Source organism: Lepidochelys olivacea (assembly GCF_965140295.1).
Source record: "Lepidochelys olivacea isolate rLepOli2 genome assembly, chromosome: 20".
NCBI lineage: Eukaryota > Metazoa > Chordata > Testudines > Cheloniidae > Lepidochelys > Lepidochelys olivacea.
Window position 1 is genome coordinate 11,158,652 of NC_140430.1, and position 15,556 is coordinate 11,174,207.

Here is a 15,556-nt window from a genome sequence, read left to right on the forward strand (position 1 = left end):
TGCATGGGAGCAGCTGTGTGTGTTTGAAGCTCAGGTATGCGGGATTATTGTCTATAAACCGCTGAGCAAATAGCGCATCTTTGCCTTATGCCGCAAGCATTCTGCGCTGAGCACGGGAAGCCTGCTCCTTAATGAGCACCTGGCTGAGCGAGGCTAACACCAGTCAGAACTTCAGAAGAGAGGCAGGTGTTATCTGTCCTCAGCCCAGCTGCACACCTGAGAGGATACACACCCATTCTTTCTGCATGGGCTGAGCTCTTGGGTTTTTCCATATTTAAATCCATGAAAAAGAATAAAATTCAGGGTAAAAAAGAGGTGCTTGTGAAAGGGCCAGGAACCGGTAAGATTAGAAAAGTACAGCGCAAAGCAGGTCTCTAAGGTGCCACAAGTACTCCTTTTCTTAGAGCAAAGCAGGAATTTCCTGTGGAGGGTGTTATCCTGCTCCCATAGGAGACCAGGGGAGACTGTCAATAGGCAGAAAAACTCTGAAATATCGGTGGGTGCAGAATGTATTGGTAGGTGTGAGATGAAGGCACTGAGCCTGAAGTGCGGTGTTCGTTGACCTTGCTCTGGAGTGATTAGCTGCATCCCACAAGTCCTCGTTAGACATCCTGTTTACACTACAGAGGAGCAAATGTAATAGTTGCTCTTTGTTATGCCATCTCTGAAATCGTAGAATCCTAGACATGTAGGGCTGGAAGGGACCCAGAGAGGTTGTCTCGCCCATCCCTGCACTGAGTGTCATGGGATGGAGCGGGAGCTGTTTCAAGTGGCCATGTGGTCGGAGTTTCTTTTAAGCCTCTTTCTATTTGATGGCTCAGGGCCCACCACCTGAAAGGATTTGTGCTGGAAATGGCCCACCTTGATTAACATACACACTGTAAGGAGAAAGAAAAGGAGGACTTGTGGCACCTTAGAGACTAACCAATTTATTAGAGCATAAGCTTTCGTGAGCTACAGCTCACTTCCTCAGATGCATATCGTGGAAACTGCAGCAGGCTTTATATATACACAGAGAATATGAAACAATACCTATTCCCACCCCACTGTCCTGCTGGTGGGAATAGGTATTGTTTCATATTCTCTGTGTATATATAAAGCCTGCTGCAGTTTCCACGATATGCATCTGAGGAAGTGAGCTGTAGCTCACGAAAGCTTATGCTCTAATAAATTTGTTAGTCTCTAAGGTGCCACAAGTCCTCCTTTTCTTTTTGCGAATACAGACTAACACGGCTGCTACTCTGAAACTGTAAGGAGAGTGATCATTTTAGATAAGCTATTACCAGCAGGAGAGTGGGGTGGGGGGAGAGAAAACCTTTTGTAGTGGTAAACACCCATTTTTTCATGGTTTGTGTGTATAAAAAGATCTTCTGTACTTTCCACAGTATGCATCCGATGAAGTGAGCTGTAGCTCACGAAAGCTTATGCTCAAATAAATTGGTTAGTCTCTAAGGTGCCACAAGTCCTCCTTTTCTATCTCCATAGCTGTGGAGGGAGCTAGTGAAATTGTGGGAAGAGTGGAGTTTCTGTGGCTCTCTTCACAGGCTGGCAGAAGTGCAGGGTTCAGGCTGGTGTGGGTCTTGGTTTGGATTGTATGTTACTAGTGAGTGTCTGGGGTAGCAATGAGGGCTGCACAGAAGCTGGTCACGAATCCTGGATTTTTAGCCCCAACAATTTCTGGTCTGAAGACAGGTCCCAGAAAGGGCCGATTTTGTCTGTTCTTTAGGTTTAGAAAGATTGTTGTCCAATTGGGGGGGTAGTGAGGGAGAGAAACGATACCATGTGGGAATAAATTGTAGCCTGATAATTATTTATCTGCGTGTTTGGTGGCTATTTCCAGATAACTCGCGTGTGCCTGGGAAATCAGAAGAGGGACCTGAATTATCAAGCAAGGGGCCAGACCCTGGTGTGAGATCAGTGTGGGCCCGGTCCTTACACCCTCCCATATGGAGTTCAGTTAGACTCTGCACAGGTGCATGGGTAGGTCGGAGTAGCGGGTCTGGGCCAGTAATTGTAACAATTCTGACTTGTGATGGGTAGATCTGGTTAAAAAATTTGGGAGATCTTTATTGGGGTACAGCTGCTGCAGAACTCCTGTAGCAAGTCCCTTAGTCTCGTTCAGTGACAGTAATTAAACCTGCCTGCTCTGTGGCTGATTGCTACTCACCACAAGGTCTTAAACTAGTTTTACTGTTGGAATTTCACTGTCCCAAGAGCCCCATACGTTTCCGAATGAACAACTTGCCAGACGGAGTTTTCATTTCCTTTGGCACACGTCACCTTCATGCGAAAAAGGCAGCCTCCAAGCCCGGAGAGGGTATCAGTAATTATACCACCCATCCATAACCCTCTGAGGGGCTGTGGTGTTCTCACTGTTAATCGGGGACGAAGTTACCATTGGGATTGGAGAGGCCGTACGGACAGTCTCCTGGAAACACATCTCCTAGTCCTGGGGTAGTCAACAGGCGGACTGCGGGCAAAGCCAGACCAGCAGACGCTTTTGACTGGACTCAAAATCTTTTTATTTACTTATTATTATTATTTATTATTATCATCATTATTTTTTATTATTATTATTTTCTCTGGAGCCTGGACCTTGACTATACCTTGACCAAGACATTTGGACCTTGACAAAAATAATTGACTACCCCTGTAGTCAGTTTCACTCCAGTCACTTCCTGTCTCCTGCTGGAGATCCCTTTTAGAGGAATATTTTGGATCTTTACCCATGGTTAGGCTCCTCCATTAGTGATACAGCGTCTCACAGAGCCGTGCTGGGGCTGTGGGAAGCTTTTTTCTGTTCAGTGGCCAGCCCCAAGCTCAGTGCACCTTGGCCACCCCTCAAATGCCAGGGCTAGGGCAGGGATGTGGCCCTTTCTCTGCTCCAGCAGCCCAGCTGGGCCACTGGGGGAGCACTGAGCTGAGTTTCTCCACTGGCACATGCTCCCCCAGAGCTGAGCCACAGTCGTCCACTTAATCCGTCCCCATCTCCTGCAATGCAACCAGTTCTCAAAGCCAACCTGGGCATTCAAGTTGCAGTGGGGGAGGTTTAGATTGGATATTAGGAAAAACTTTTTCACTAAGAGGGTGGTGAAACACTGGAATGCGTTACCTAGGGAGGTGGTAGAATCTCCTTCCTTAGAGGTTTTTAAGGTCAGGCTTGATAAAGCCCTGGCTGGGATGATTTTACTGGGAATTGGTCCTGCTTCGAGCAGGGGGTTGGACTAGATGACCTTCTGGGGTCCCTTCCAACCCTGATATTCTATGATTCTATGATTTTCACGTGTGTGTGTTTAACCAGGGTGTGAAAAATTCCCTATATATCTGCTAGTCAGGAACTTAAATTGACTAGCCAGAGGCTGTGAAAAATTCCCTCCTGCTCCTGTATATCCAGGGTGCAAAGGCTGGTGAGAAACTAAGTGGGCCTACAATACTGCCTCACGGCTGTGTGTATGTGTGTGTGTGTGTGTGTGAGCGCGCGTACGTGTGTGTGTGCACTGCTGTTTCGCTGGGCTGTCAGGACTCCTGGTCAGTAGGTTCCATGTTTGAAGGTTCATAGAATCATAGAATATCAGGGTTGGAAGGGACCTCAGGAGGTCATCTAGTCCAACCCCCTGCTCAAAGCAGGACCAATCCCCAACTAAATCATCCCAGCCAGAGCTCTGTCAAGCCTGACCTTAAAAACCTCTAAGGAAGGAGATTCTACCACCTCCCTAGGTAACGCATTCCAGTGTTTCACCACCCTCCTAGTGAAAAAGTTTTTCCTAATATCCAACCTAAACCTCCCCCACTGCAACTTGAGACTATTACTCCTTGTCCTGTCCTCTTCTACCACTGAGAATAGTCTAGAACCATCCTCTTTGGAACCACCTCTCAGGTAGTTGAAAGCAGCTATCAAATCCCCCCTCATTCTTCTCTTCTGCAGACTAAACAATCCCAGTTCCCTCAGCCTCTCCTCATAAGTCATGTGTTCCAGACCCCTCATCATTTTTGTTGCCCTTCGCTGGACTCTCTCCAATTTATCCACATCCTTCTTGTAGTGCGGGGCCAAAAACTGGACACAGTACTCCAGATGAGGCCTCACCAATGTCGAATAGAGGGGAACGATCATGTCCCTTGATCTGCTGGTTATGCCCATACTTATACATCCCAAAATGCCATTGGCCTTCTTGGCAACAAGGGCACACTGTTGACTTGTATCCAGCTTCTCGTCCACTGTCACCCCTGGTCCTTTTCCGCAGAACTGCTGCCGAGCCATTCGGTCCCTAGTCTGTCGTGGTGCATTGGGTTCTTCCGTCCTAAGTGCAGGACTCTGCACTTATCCTTGTTGAACCTCATCAGATTTCTTTTGGCCCGATCCTCCAATTTGTCTAGGTCCCTCTGTATCCTATCCCTGCCCTCCAGCGTATCTACCACTCCTCCCAGTTTAGTATCATCCGCAAATTTGCTGAGAGTGCAATCCACACCATCCTCCAGATCATTTATGAAGATATTGAACAAAACCGGCCCCAGGACCGACCCCTGGGGCACTCCACTTGACACCGGCTGCCAACTAGACATGGAGCCATTGATCACTACCCGTTGAGCCCGACAATCTAGCCAACTTTCTACCCACCTTATAGTGCATTCATCCAGCTCGTACTTCTTTAACTTGCTGACAAGAATACTGTGGGAGACCATGTCAAAAGCTTTGCTAAAGTCAAGAAACAATACATCCACTGCTTTCCCTTCATCCACAGAACCAGTAATCTCATCATAGAAGGCAATTCCCTTGGTGAATTCACCTTCCCTTGGTGAATCCATGCTGACTGTTCCTGATCACTTTCCTCTTGTGTAAGTGCTTCAGGATTGATTCCCTGAGGACCTGCTCCATAATTCAGGTTCATGGGATGCTTCCTTTGAATGCAGATCACTGGGGTCAGAGTCCCTTGGGTTTGGATGAAGTCAAAAATTAACTGGAGGCGACAAGTTTCTCTTTTTGTGCTGGGGACCTGTGGGCTCCTGTGTGTAACTTTCAGAGGGGTAGCCATGTTAATCTGTAACAGCAAAAACAATGAGGAGTCCTTGTGGCACCTTAGAGACTAACAAAGTTATTTGGGCATAAGCTTTCATGGGCTAGAACGCACTTCATCAGATGCATGGAGTGAAAAATACAGTAGGTAGGTATAAATATACAGCACATGAAAAGATGGGAGTTGCCTTACCAAGTGGGGGGTCAGCGCTAACGAGCCCAATTCAATCAGGGTGGATGTGGCCACTCGCCATCACCTACGGCCCCCAACTAAAATCTCTCCAGCTCACCATCAAGAATCTACAATGTATCCTGAAGGCCGATCCCTCACTCTCACAGATCTTGGGAGACAGGCCAGTCCTAGCTTACAGACAGCCATCCAACCTGAAGCAAATACTCACCAACAACTACACACCACACAACAGAAACAATAACCCAGGAACCAATCCCTGCAACAACTCTGTCCAAATATCTATTCAAGGGACACCATCATAGGGCCTAACCACATCAGCGACACCTGCCCATCTACCAATGTGATATATGCCATGTGCCAGCAATGCCCCTCTGCCATGTACATTAGCCAAACCGGACAGTCTCTACACAAAAGAATAAATGGACACAAATCAGACATCAAGAATTGTAACATTCAAAAACCAGTAGCAGAGCACTTCAGTCTCCCTGGACACTCAATAACAGACTTAAAAATGGCCATTCTTCAACAAAAAAACTTCAAAAACAGACTTCAGTGAGAAGCTGCAGAACTGGAATTAATTTGCAAACTTGACACCATCAAATTAGGCCTGAATAAAGACTGGGAGTGGCTGGGTCCCTACAAAAAGTAATTTTTCCCCTGTTGATATTCACATCTTCTTGTCAACTGTTGGGAATGGGCCACATCCACCCTGATTGAATTGGCCTCATTAGCACTGACCCCCTCCCCCCCCCGACTTGGTAAGGCACCTCCCATCTTTTCATGTGCTGTATATTTATACCTACCTACTGTATTTTTCGCTCCATGCATCTGATGAAGTGGGTTCTAGCACACGAAAGCTTAAGCCCAAAAAAATTTTTTAGTCTCTAAGGTGCCACAAGGACTCCTCATTGTTTTTGTGTGTAACTTTGTTACTATTATTTAGTAACTGGGCCGCATCTGCTCGGGGCAGGGTTCCGGTTTGCCCCCCCAGCTCACCCTCTGGGAGTATCTGGTTGGTGGCTCGGTCTTGCCCTGGTGCAGGGAGTCTCCCTGTGCTCCACCAAGGCTGATGTCTTATTCTGGTGCTTCTCGACCCCACAGAAGGACAGTGATTGTTGGCGTTCCGAGAGTTCGGTAAAATCCACACTGGCCACATTTAATTTGGGTGTGAGGGGGTTAAATCGAACTGTAAGAGTCAAAGTGACTTTCGCACAAGGGCCTGGCTCTCAGCTTTGATTCTTCTCTTTCCCTGCCCCTCCCCCTTCTTTTGGAGCTAAATCCACTCAGGCTGTTCTGTCCAGCCAGGGGTCTCCTTAGAGGTAGGCTGGGGCTTGGATCTCTCTTCTGCTGGGATGGTCAGAGCCCCACAGCTCTCAGGTGATCAGTGAGTAGGAGCATGAGACCTATTCGAGCACTCCTAGTTGTGTTGCTGAGGCCCAGGGTCCCTACGCCCAGCACGCCGCTGGGCTGAACCCTGACAGGGGGCTCACCTGGGAGAGGGAGGATTCTGTATTCAAACCAGAGGTTGTTTGGGAAAACACAACCACGCTATCAGGGGCACAGCAGGTTCCTGTGTGAGCTGTTGGCTCAGGAGGCTGGTTAGCTCGGCCCAGGTCCAGGCAGTCTCAGCCCCCCCTTACTTGTGGGGTTCAAAGCATTCCAATAGAGGTGCATCCCCCTAATTTACTTCCCTTATGGTTTGTTGTTTTGCATGTGCACCTCCGTGCCAGGGACCATTGAGGCTGCTCCCGGGGTCCTGATGTTGTACCAATAAAATAAAAACCAGCAGGATCTTATTAAAGGGAAAAAGGCAAAATACCACATTTATTGTGAATACAGAAAGAATCATAGTAAGCAGTTAGTTATAGCTATAACATTCCATTCAATCTTATTCACACACACACACAGGTTCTGCAAGGTTGTTATCATAGTTACCAGCCTTAGAGTTGCTCATGCCAAGCCACTGGCCAGGTGGCCTGGACACGAGGAGGGAGCAGGGCCTTGTCAGATGCACATCTGACGCGCCTGGAAGTTGGTTTGCAGAATCAGACCCCAAAGTTCTCACTTTTTAGAGTCTATTTTTATAGGAATTTCTTCCTATGCCAGTCTATGGGAATTGCTTCATCATGCTGTTGCTGAATCAATCAGCAGATAGCACATTCCTGACGGCTCCAAGATGTTATCTTGTTCTTTGGTTCTCCCATTCTTGAGGCTGTTGGGTGGATTCCAGTCTGCCCTCCGGGGGGGGAGGGGGGTCCTCTGGTTATTTCCACTTGACGCCTTCTTCAGCGGACGGACACTGGATTCTTAGGCTGGCACCTCCCTGATCATTCAGTTATTATCCACACCAAGCATCCATCCACATACATCCTCTATCTCTATTTTAATCACAATTGTTAATACAACAAAAGGGCGGGGAGTCTCTGGGTGCTGTTTCTGTTGTTAGAGTATTGCTTTGAGTCTCTCTTGTGAATTGCTTTGAGAACAGACTCTGTCTAGGATGTACTAACACAATTAGCAGCTTGCAAGTTTCACACATAGAGGGAGAGAAACAGCACCAAAACCCAAGAGACCTCTTAATTAGTAATACCCTGGAATTTAAACTCTGGGGAATCAAACTCATTTGTGATTTTAATACAGAACTTCTTTAATATGATCCAACATAATCCCCCTTTTGACACTAAGATTTATAATCGTCAGTGTCACTTTCTATGTAGCCTATTCAAGAGAAAGTACTGTGAGGCAATTTGAGTTTGTGATTCCAATTCATGCCACATACATGATCCTAGTGATGTATCTTTACTACAAGGTTCTGGGGCAACAGGCAAGGTGAGGCACACCCACTTTTGAGGAGTCCATTCGGTACAACCTCTAGTGTCCAATAGCTTCCCTCCCTCCCCAGCCCACTGGCTCAAGGTCCAGGGTAGCCAAAAGGATCCCATGTGTAATATGGGGAGTGGGTTAACCTTCAATACCTTTGCCTCCAGGGACTGTTGGTGTGCAATTTTGACAACAATTTCTCCCATTAACAAGTCTGGTTTACAATAGTGGAAACATATTGCATCCATTCCTATTGATAAGTGTCAAACAATGATCTCTTTCTTTTTTAACAAATGCATCAAACCCTTAATATTTCCCAGTATGACCCAGAACATTTTGTGTTCCAAAGTAGCTAGTGCAGGTATGTGCATTTCAGTGCATCCCATAGCTATGGCTGTGTAGTTTCCTATTTCTAATATTTTTTTTTTCTTATGGATAAGCCATGTGGTAGTATTAAGCCATTACTAAAGATTCCATTGGCCTTTTAGGTTACCCAGACCAATTTGGACCAAGTCTACATTGACATGTACTTGTTTTTGTATCAGGCTGTCCTGTAGCTGGGACAGAAAGCTTAATTTATTTTTAAGTTCCTGCAGGTCTTCAGTATTTTTTTTTTAAACACACAACAGTGCTAGCAACAACACAAAACACAAGACAAAACATAGAACACAATTTCTATTGTGACAGTAGATTCATGGTATTGGGTTGCTTTTCAGCTGGCAGCTTTTCCTGATTTTCTGAAAGACAAAAAGAACATGTTTCTACCCCTTTTGAGGTGGCAGATTATTGCTTAAAATATTTCTTTTATAAATACCCTTGCTGATTGCAGGCAAAACAGAGAAATTGCCCCCATATTTTCCTGTTTTTGTTCTATAGGCAGGCCAGGTTTCAAAGGCTTTTATCTTTTAAGGGTTATGGGGAAATTATCCCACTGTTTAGTCATTAAATCCCTGAGTTTTCCTTCTTATACAGCAGACCAAGTTTATAATGTTTTTCCTGCTGTGTTAAGCTTTAAGTTTTATTTACAGGTAATAACTGAGAAGCATCATTACCATACGACCTTAAAGGATTTTTCCAAAAATCATACACACTATACGTTGTTACAGGGATACTTATTATCATTAAATTTATTAAAATTATCTTGTTATCCCATGCCTTTTATTTAGACAATTTGTTTGCTGACCAGGTATGTCCTTTATCTGCAGCTCCTTTGTGCTGCTAGTTCTTTCCTTCCTTTATCATTTAGGTAATTTGCATTTTCACAGAAACCTCCTGCTTTTGGATTTAAAGCCATCAGCAGCTCAGAGACTCTATCTTAAAAGGGACACAATCAACTTTCACCAGAGTTTTGATTACTTTTAACTTCTGCTTCCAAAACACACAGCAATCTGAAAAAGAAAACCCAACCTATTGTGGCTCCCTTTGGAGCCCTAATAGCATTTTAATGAAGTAGCATGGTATGTTTGCATTTCTTTTGCCCCTTCTACAATATACCTTGCACATGTTCTGGGGCAAATGCACATTCCTTCCATAGTTTAACTTCTATAACATTATCCAGATCCATTTTTACATAAGGTGTCACTATTTCTTTTTTTGCTTACAGAGTTTTCATGTACCTTTATCAAAGTGACAGTCTGATTACTCAGAGCCATTTTAAGACTGTGTTTCTAACATTGCTTCTTTTTGTTTTGTGCACCTCACCCCTGCTGTTGCTTCAGAGAGGCACTGTCTTTTTTTAATTTTTTTTTTACTACAACTCTCATCTGCTATTTTGTTACAAAAACAAACAAACAAAAAACAAACAAACAAAAAGAATCCAAAATTTTTTTTTATATTCTCCTGATTTTGACTGCCCTGCTGCAGCCACAACTTAAAAACATTTTAAATTTTGTAAAGCATTGAGTTACCTTTTAAGGGTTAAATGCCAAATCCCAAAGCCAAACAACACTAATTACCTGTGTCTAGCAAAAAGGTCTGTCAGTTTTGCAACTTTGAATTAAAGAGTCAAATGGATTTTTAGTGGCATTATTTAAAACAAAAACAAAACTAACTGGTCCTTAGAACTTTACATATTTACACACACACAGACAGATACATACACATTTTCTTTTCCTTAACATCCCTTCCACACTGCTCTGTTTTTTACATCTTTACATTCCCTTTATACATTTGAGGCAGTTAAGTTCCAATAGAACCGTCTTATGTTCTTTTAGCAAATTTGACTAAATTGTCCAGTCAAATGATTTTAATCAGATAGTTTATTTTTGCCTGGCTAATTTACAGACATTCCTTTGGAAAAGGGCCCATTTTTCTTTCAGAATGGCTGCAAAGAAACCAAGAATGCTCTAACACTTTTCCTTTTTAACATTTTCGGTTAAAAGTTGTTTGGGTGAAATACAAAGTTTAACTGCTTAATTCCCTCCAGCCTCTGCAGAGTTAACTTTTTTTTTTTATTACTCTCTTTTCTCTTTGTAATTATGCCTGGGGGTGCCGTACATAGGACCTTCTCCCCCTTTACCTGCCTCCCTCCAGCCTCTGCAGAGTTAACTTTTTCACTCTTTTTGTATTCCTGGAGTGCCTCTTTCACTATTTTCAGCTGGCTTTGGGTATTTGTAGCCAGCACCTTCCAACTGTCTGCTCCCTTTTCCGTTTGTGCCTTTTCCTCTTTACATGAAGACAAGCGGAGGGAAGAATCCTTACATGCCTCCCACAACAACCAAATTGCTGCTGCATCTCTTTTGGCAGCACTAGAAGGTTTGTATATGAGGATATACTGAGCCAATCTATCCTCTAGGTCCGAAATAGTGCAGACATCAGCTAGGGCTTGTTTAGTCCAAAGACTGTGCCCAAATTTTTGAAGGATTTGTTTAAAAGGTGTAATTTCTTTAACAAAAGGTGAGGTTGGAGTTCCTTCTGACTCCATTCCTCCCTCTAGTACTGGCTTACCCTGTTTTCTTTTAAACATCTTAACATGGATATTTCAATCTCTTTGTCACTGCTGGTATTACTTAGCAAGTGACACAGCCTAGATTCTGAAATCATAGCCTAATCTATGCGTTTTTCCCCTGCTACCTTCCCGGAGGCCAGCAGGTCCCCTGCTACCTTCTCGGAGGCCAGCAGGTCCGGTTAACCTGTTCTTCCCTGCTACCTTCTCGGAGGCCAGCAGGTCCCCTGCTACCTTCCCGGAGGCCAGCAGGTCTAGTTTAATCTGTTTTCCCTGCTACCTTCTCGGAGGCCAGCAGGTCCCCTGCTACCTTCTTGGAGGCCAGCAGGTCTGGTTTAATCTGTTTTCCCTACTACCTTCTTGGAGGCCAGCAGGTCCCCTGCTACCTTCTCAGAGGCCAGCAGGTCTGGTTTAATCTGTTTTTCCTGCTACCTTCTCGGAGGCCAGCAGGTCCCCTGCTACCTTCTCGGAGGCCAGCAGGTCTGGTTAACCTAATAGAAATGCCTAGCTCACTAGAGCTGGCGGTGTGCACACCAATATTTACAATAGCTGAGGTTTTTTACCAATATTCCCCCTTTCGCAATTCTCCACCAAAATGTTGTACCAATAAAATAAAAACCAGCAGGATCTTATTAAAGGGAAAAAGGCAAAATACCACATTTATTGTGAATACAGAAAGAATCATAGTAAGCAGTTAGTTATAGCTATAACATTCCATTCAATCTCAAATTTATTCTCACATTCACACACACACACAGGTTCTGCAAGGTTGTTATCATAGTTACCAGCCTTAGAGTTGCTCATGCCAAGCCACTGGCCAGGTGGCCTGGACATGAGGAGGGAGCAGGGCTTTGTCAGATGCTCATCTGATGCTCCTGGAAGTTGGTTTGCAGAATCAGACCCCAAAGTTCTCACTTTTTAGAGTCTATTTTTATAGGAATTTCTTCCTATGCCAGTCTATGGGAATTGCTTCATCATGCTGTTGCTGAATCAATCAGCAGATAGCACATTCCTGACGGCTCCAAGATGTTATCTTGTTCTTTGGTTCTCCCATTCTTGAGGCTGTTGGGTGGATTCCAGTCTGCCCTCCGGGGGGAGGGGGGTCCTCTGGTTATTTCCACTTGACGCCTTCTTTGGCCGACAGACACTGGATTCTTAGGCTGGCACCTCCCTGATCATTCAGTTATTATCCACACCAAGCATCCATCCACATACATCCTCTATCTCTATTTTAATCACAATTGTTAATACAACAAAAGGGCGGGGAGTCTCTGGGTGCTGTTTCTGTTGTTAGAGTATTGCTTTGAGTCTCTCTCTCTGTGAATTGCTTTGAGAACAGACTCTGTCTAGGATGTACTAACACAATTAGCAGCTTGCAAGTTTCATACATAGAGGGAGAGAAACAGCACCAAAACCCAAGAGACCTCTTCATTAGTAATACCCTGGAATTTAAACTCTGGGGAATCAAACTCATTTGTGATTTTAATACAGAACTTCTTTAATATGATCCAACACTGAGGGCAGCTTCTGAGCCCCAGGACGGGGGCCTCCCATTTTCACGGCTCCCTGCACTTAGTCCCTGGCCTGGCGGGAGTCCCACAGCTCTGTGCTGCTTCTCTTTTTCTCTGTTGGGGCAGAGGGGGCTGGAAGGGAGCTGTTCCCACTGCTCCAGCTGGACTGTTACAGGTGATGGAGTTGGGGCAGGTGTGCGCACTTGCATTGCTCTACAGGCCCGCCCTGGGCGCTCCAGGAGGTTGGACTAGATCAGAGTCCCAGGGTGCACAGTGCTGCTGAGAACAGGGTTCTTGTTTGCGCAGCTGCGTCCGCTTCCGCACAGGAGCGGAGCAGGGAGATCCTGCTGCTGGCACCTGAAGTGGGAATGCTTTTCCGGTTCCAGCTGTGGGGAGCTGAGATTTTCCTGGGTCAGACCAATTTCAATGAACGCAACAAATGAGGTGGTAGGGTAAATCCCAACTTGCTCGAATGGGAGCCAGTCAGAGAGCTGGAAACAGGTGCCGTTTATTCACGGAGAGTGGAGTTAGCCAGTGGAATGTTTTACCAAGGGATGTGGCAGATTCTCCATCGCTTGGAGTCTCTTTCTAAAGGCTCAGCCCTGGCTCAGCCCTGGCTCAGCCAGACATTCTTTGGCTCGAAGCAGGAATTATGGGGTGAAATCTTATGGCTTGTGCTATGCAGCAGGTCAGACCAGATTAATAGATTTTAAGGCCAGAAGGGACCATTCTGATGATCTGGTCTGACTTCCAGAGACTCTCAGCCAGTGACTCCTGCCCCCAGCTGCATAACGGGCTGATCACAGTCATTGCTTCTGGCTTTAACACTGACGACTCTCTCCCTTGTCTTACTCAGTCCCTGGTTATTAGCTGCACGGGGGCATGACACAAGAACTTGAAGGGAAATGACGGTGATTTAAGATTCAGTTGTAATGAATCTCTGGAGAGAGCATGTGTGAGTGCTCTGCTGCCCCTTAACACATGGAATTGGAGTGGTGTGTCAAAGACCCCATACTGGCATAGCTGATGGAGATTCTCCTTTAGCTCCGGTGGCCGGGTGTGAGCTCCAGCAGCAGAAAAGCTTGAGCTCTGTCCCTGGGGCTATAAAGTTCCAGGGAGCTGTGATTTGTAGCACAGGGATGACCTGTGAAATGCGATGAAGCCATGGATTCATATGCAAAAGGGGCTTAAGGCACCTCACGGAGTTGGCTCAGTCAGTAGAGACTTGTGCATTTAGAGAGAGAGGCTGTAGGGTTGATCCCAGCTGGCATCCTTCTGGGGAGGCTTTGGGTCTATATAACACCTGCTTTTTCTTTTTCTTTTTCTTTAAACAGTTGAGGGGTTTTAACCTGATCATTCCTAAAGGGTAAAATGCCCTCAGCCCGCCGGCTGTGCCGAACTTCACCATAATGAAGCACTTTGCATGGGGATCTTTCTTGCTGCACACTGTCTTTCCATCCCCACCAAAGTGCCTGAGAGCAGACCCCATTGGCATCAAGCCAAGATCACGAATGCGCATGATGCTGGTGCCTTGTTTGGGGGAGCAGCCGCTGTGCCGAGCCTCCCAGAGGTGGTCGCAGCTGATGGCACAGGCAGCATGGAGGGGTAGGAGACTTGCAAAGCTGTGCAATAATTTCCTTGCTCTTTTAATTAGCGTATTGACAAATGTAACCGCATCTTTAATCTCTGGTAGCCCTGAGACGTCCTGATCGGCTGCAAAACAGAAATTCTGTGCTGCCTTAATTAGCCAGGCCACAAGGAGACTAACCCAGGCTCTGTCCCCTGCTATTAAAATGATACAGCGGCTGTAGCCTCCCCATGGTCAAGCAGAGTCAGGGCTTGGCTGCGGTTACGATATTGAGGCTTCTATGCTGGACAGTGATGCACCCTGTCACTTCCCGATTCCTGTCCCTGCACGTTCTCCCTGTATCCTGGCCTGGATTCGGCAGATGTAGATCAGGCTGGTGGCTGCTCTACTGCCCATGGTGGAGACCTAACCACACCCATCTGGTGCTGGGGCCAGTAGCCCACTCAGCTACCAAGAGACTATGCATCCGTTGGGAACAGCCCACTGCCTGGAGCTATCAGTCCCAGGAGCAACCTGGTCCCTTGCAACTGCTGTCCCAGGCCCGGAGCTTCCACTGGCTCCCATTGAAGCTGAGTGTAATATAGATGAGGCCTCTGTTAGCTCTGCAGTTAACTGCTCTCTAAATTACCTGCTTGTGGCATTCCTTCCCCCTGTGGACCATGGGCCAGATTTTCCGAAGAGCTCAGCCAGGGGAGGGATTCCCCAGTGCTTTCAATGGGAGCGGGTGGGCAGTTGGTGCTCCTGGCTCTGCTGTGTTAGATTGTCAATTTCTGGGGGTGTTAGAGCGGCTCCGGAGACCAGCGGGAACTGCAGGTGCGCAGCTCCTTGGCAAATCGGGCCAGAGGCTTATTAATACACATCTGTCTGGCTCCATGCCTGTAGGATGTGCAATAAGACCCGGTCCCTGCCCCAAAAAGCTATGCGATCTTACAGAACTCCTCTCAGCTGGCCTAGGTAACCCTTGTTCCACCCCCCACGCTTCGGCTGGTAAGTTCCTTAAACAGGGCTGCACAAGAAGGGCAGAATTACCTTGCTTGCCAAGTCCTGTCACTTGGATGTAATACAAATAGCAGCCTCTAGGTGGCGAGTAGCCACTTCATAATTCAGGTTGCCACAGGATTTCTGTTCAAACCCTAACTGTGAAAGTTCTGGGAAATGCACGTCCGCGGGCCGATGGGTCTGGAAACCGCTGTGCTAGTTCTGGGCCTAGGATGGAGTTTGTGATGCACATTTTTGGTCAAGTGATTTCAGAGATTTCCCCCCATGCCCCCAGGCCTATGTTAAACATTTCATCTTTCTTACCACTCTCTTTGCAGGGGGTTAGGGCTATGGTCAGTTCCACTCCCACCTGCTGCCACTGGACTTGCTCCTGTCAAGTTCTAGAGCCAGCTCCAAACCACCCCCAATAATTCAGCGGTGATTGGACTTTGGATGTGGTGCCGCAGAACCATGTGGGGGAGAGAGGCTGAAACCTGCCCCCATAAAATGC

The 15,556-nt window shown here is 46.3% G+C and overlaps 1 protein-coding gene across 4 annotated transcripts in view; it reads left to right on the forward strand.

Annotated features, from left to right (window-relative positions):
• Positions 1 to 15,556, forward strand: part of PDE1B (phosphodiesterase 1B) — a 151,762-nt gene that overhangs the window by 1,668 nt on the left and 134,538 nt on the right. The gene's annotated exons all lie outside the window — the stretch shown is intronic.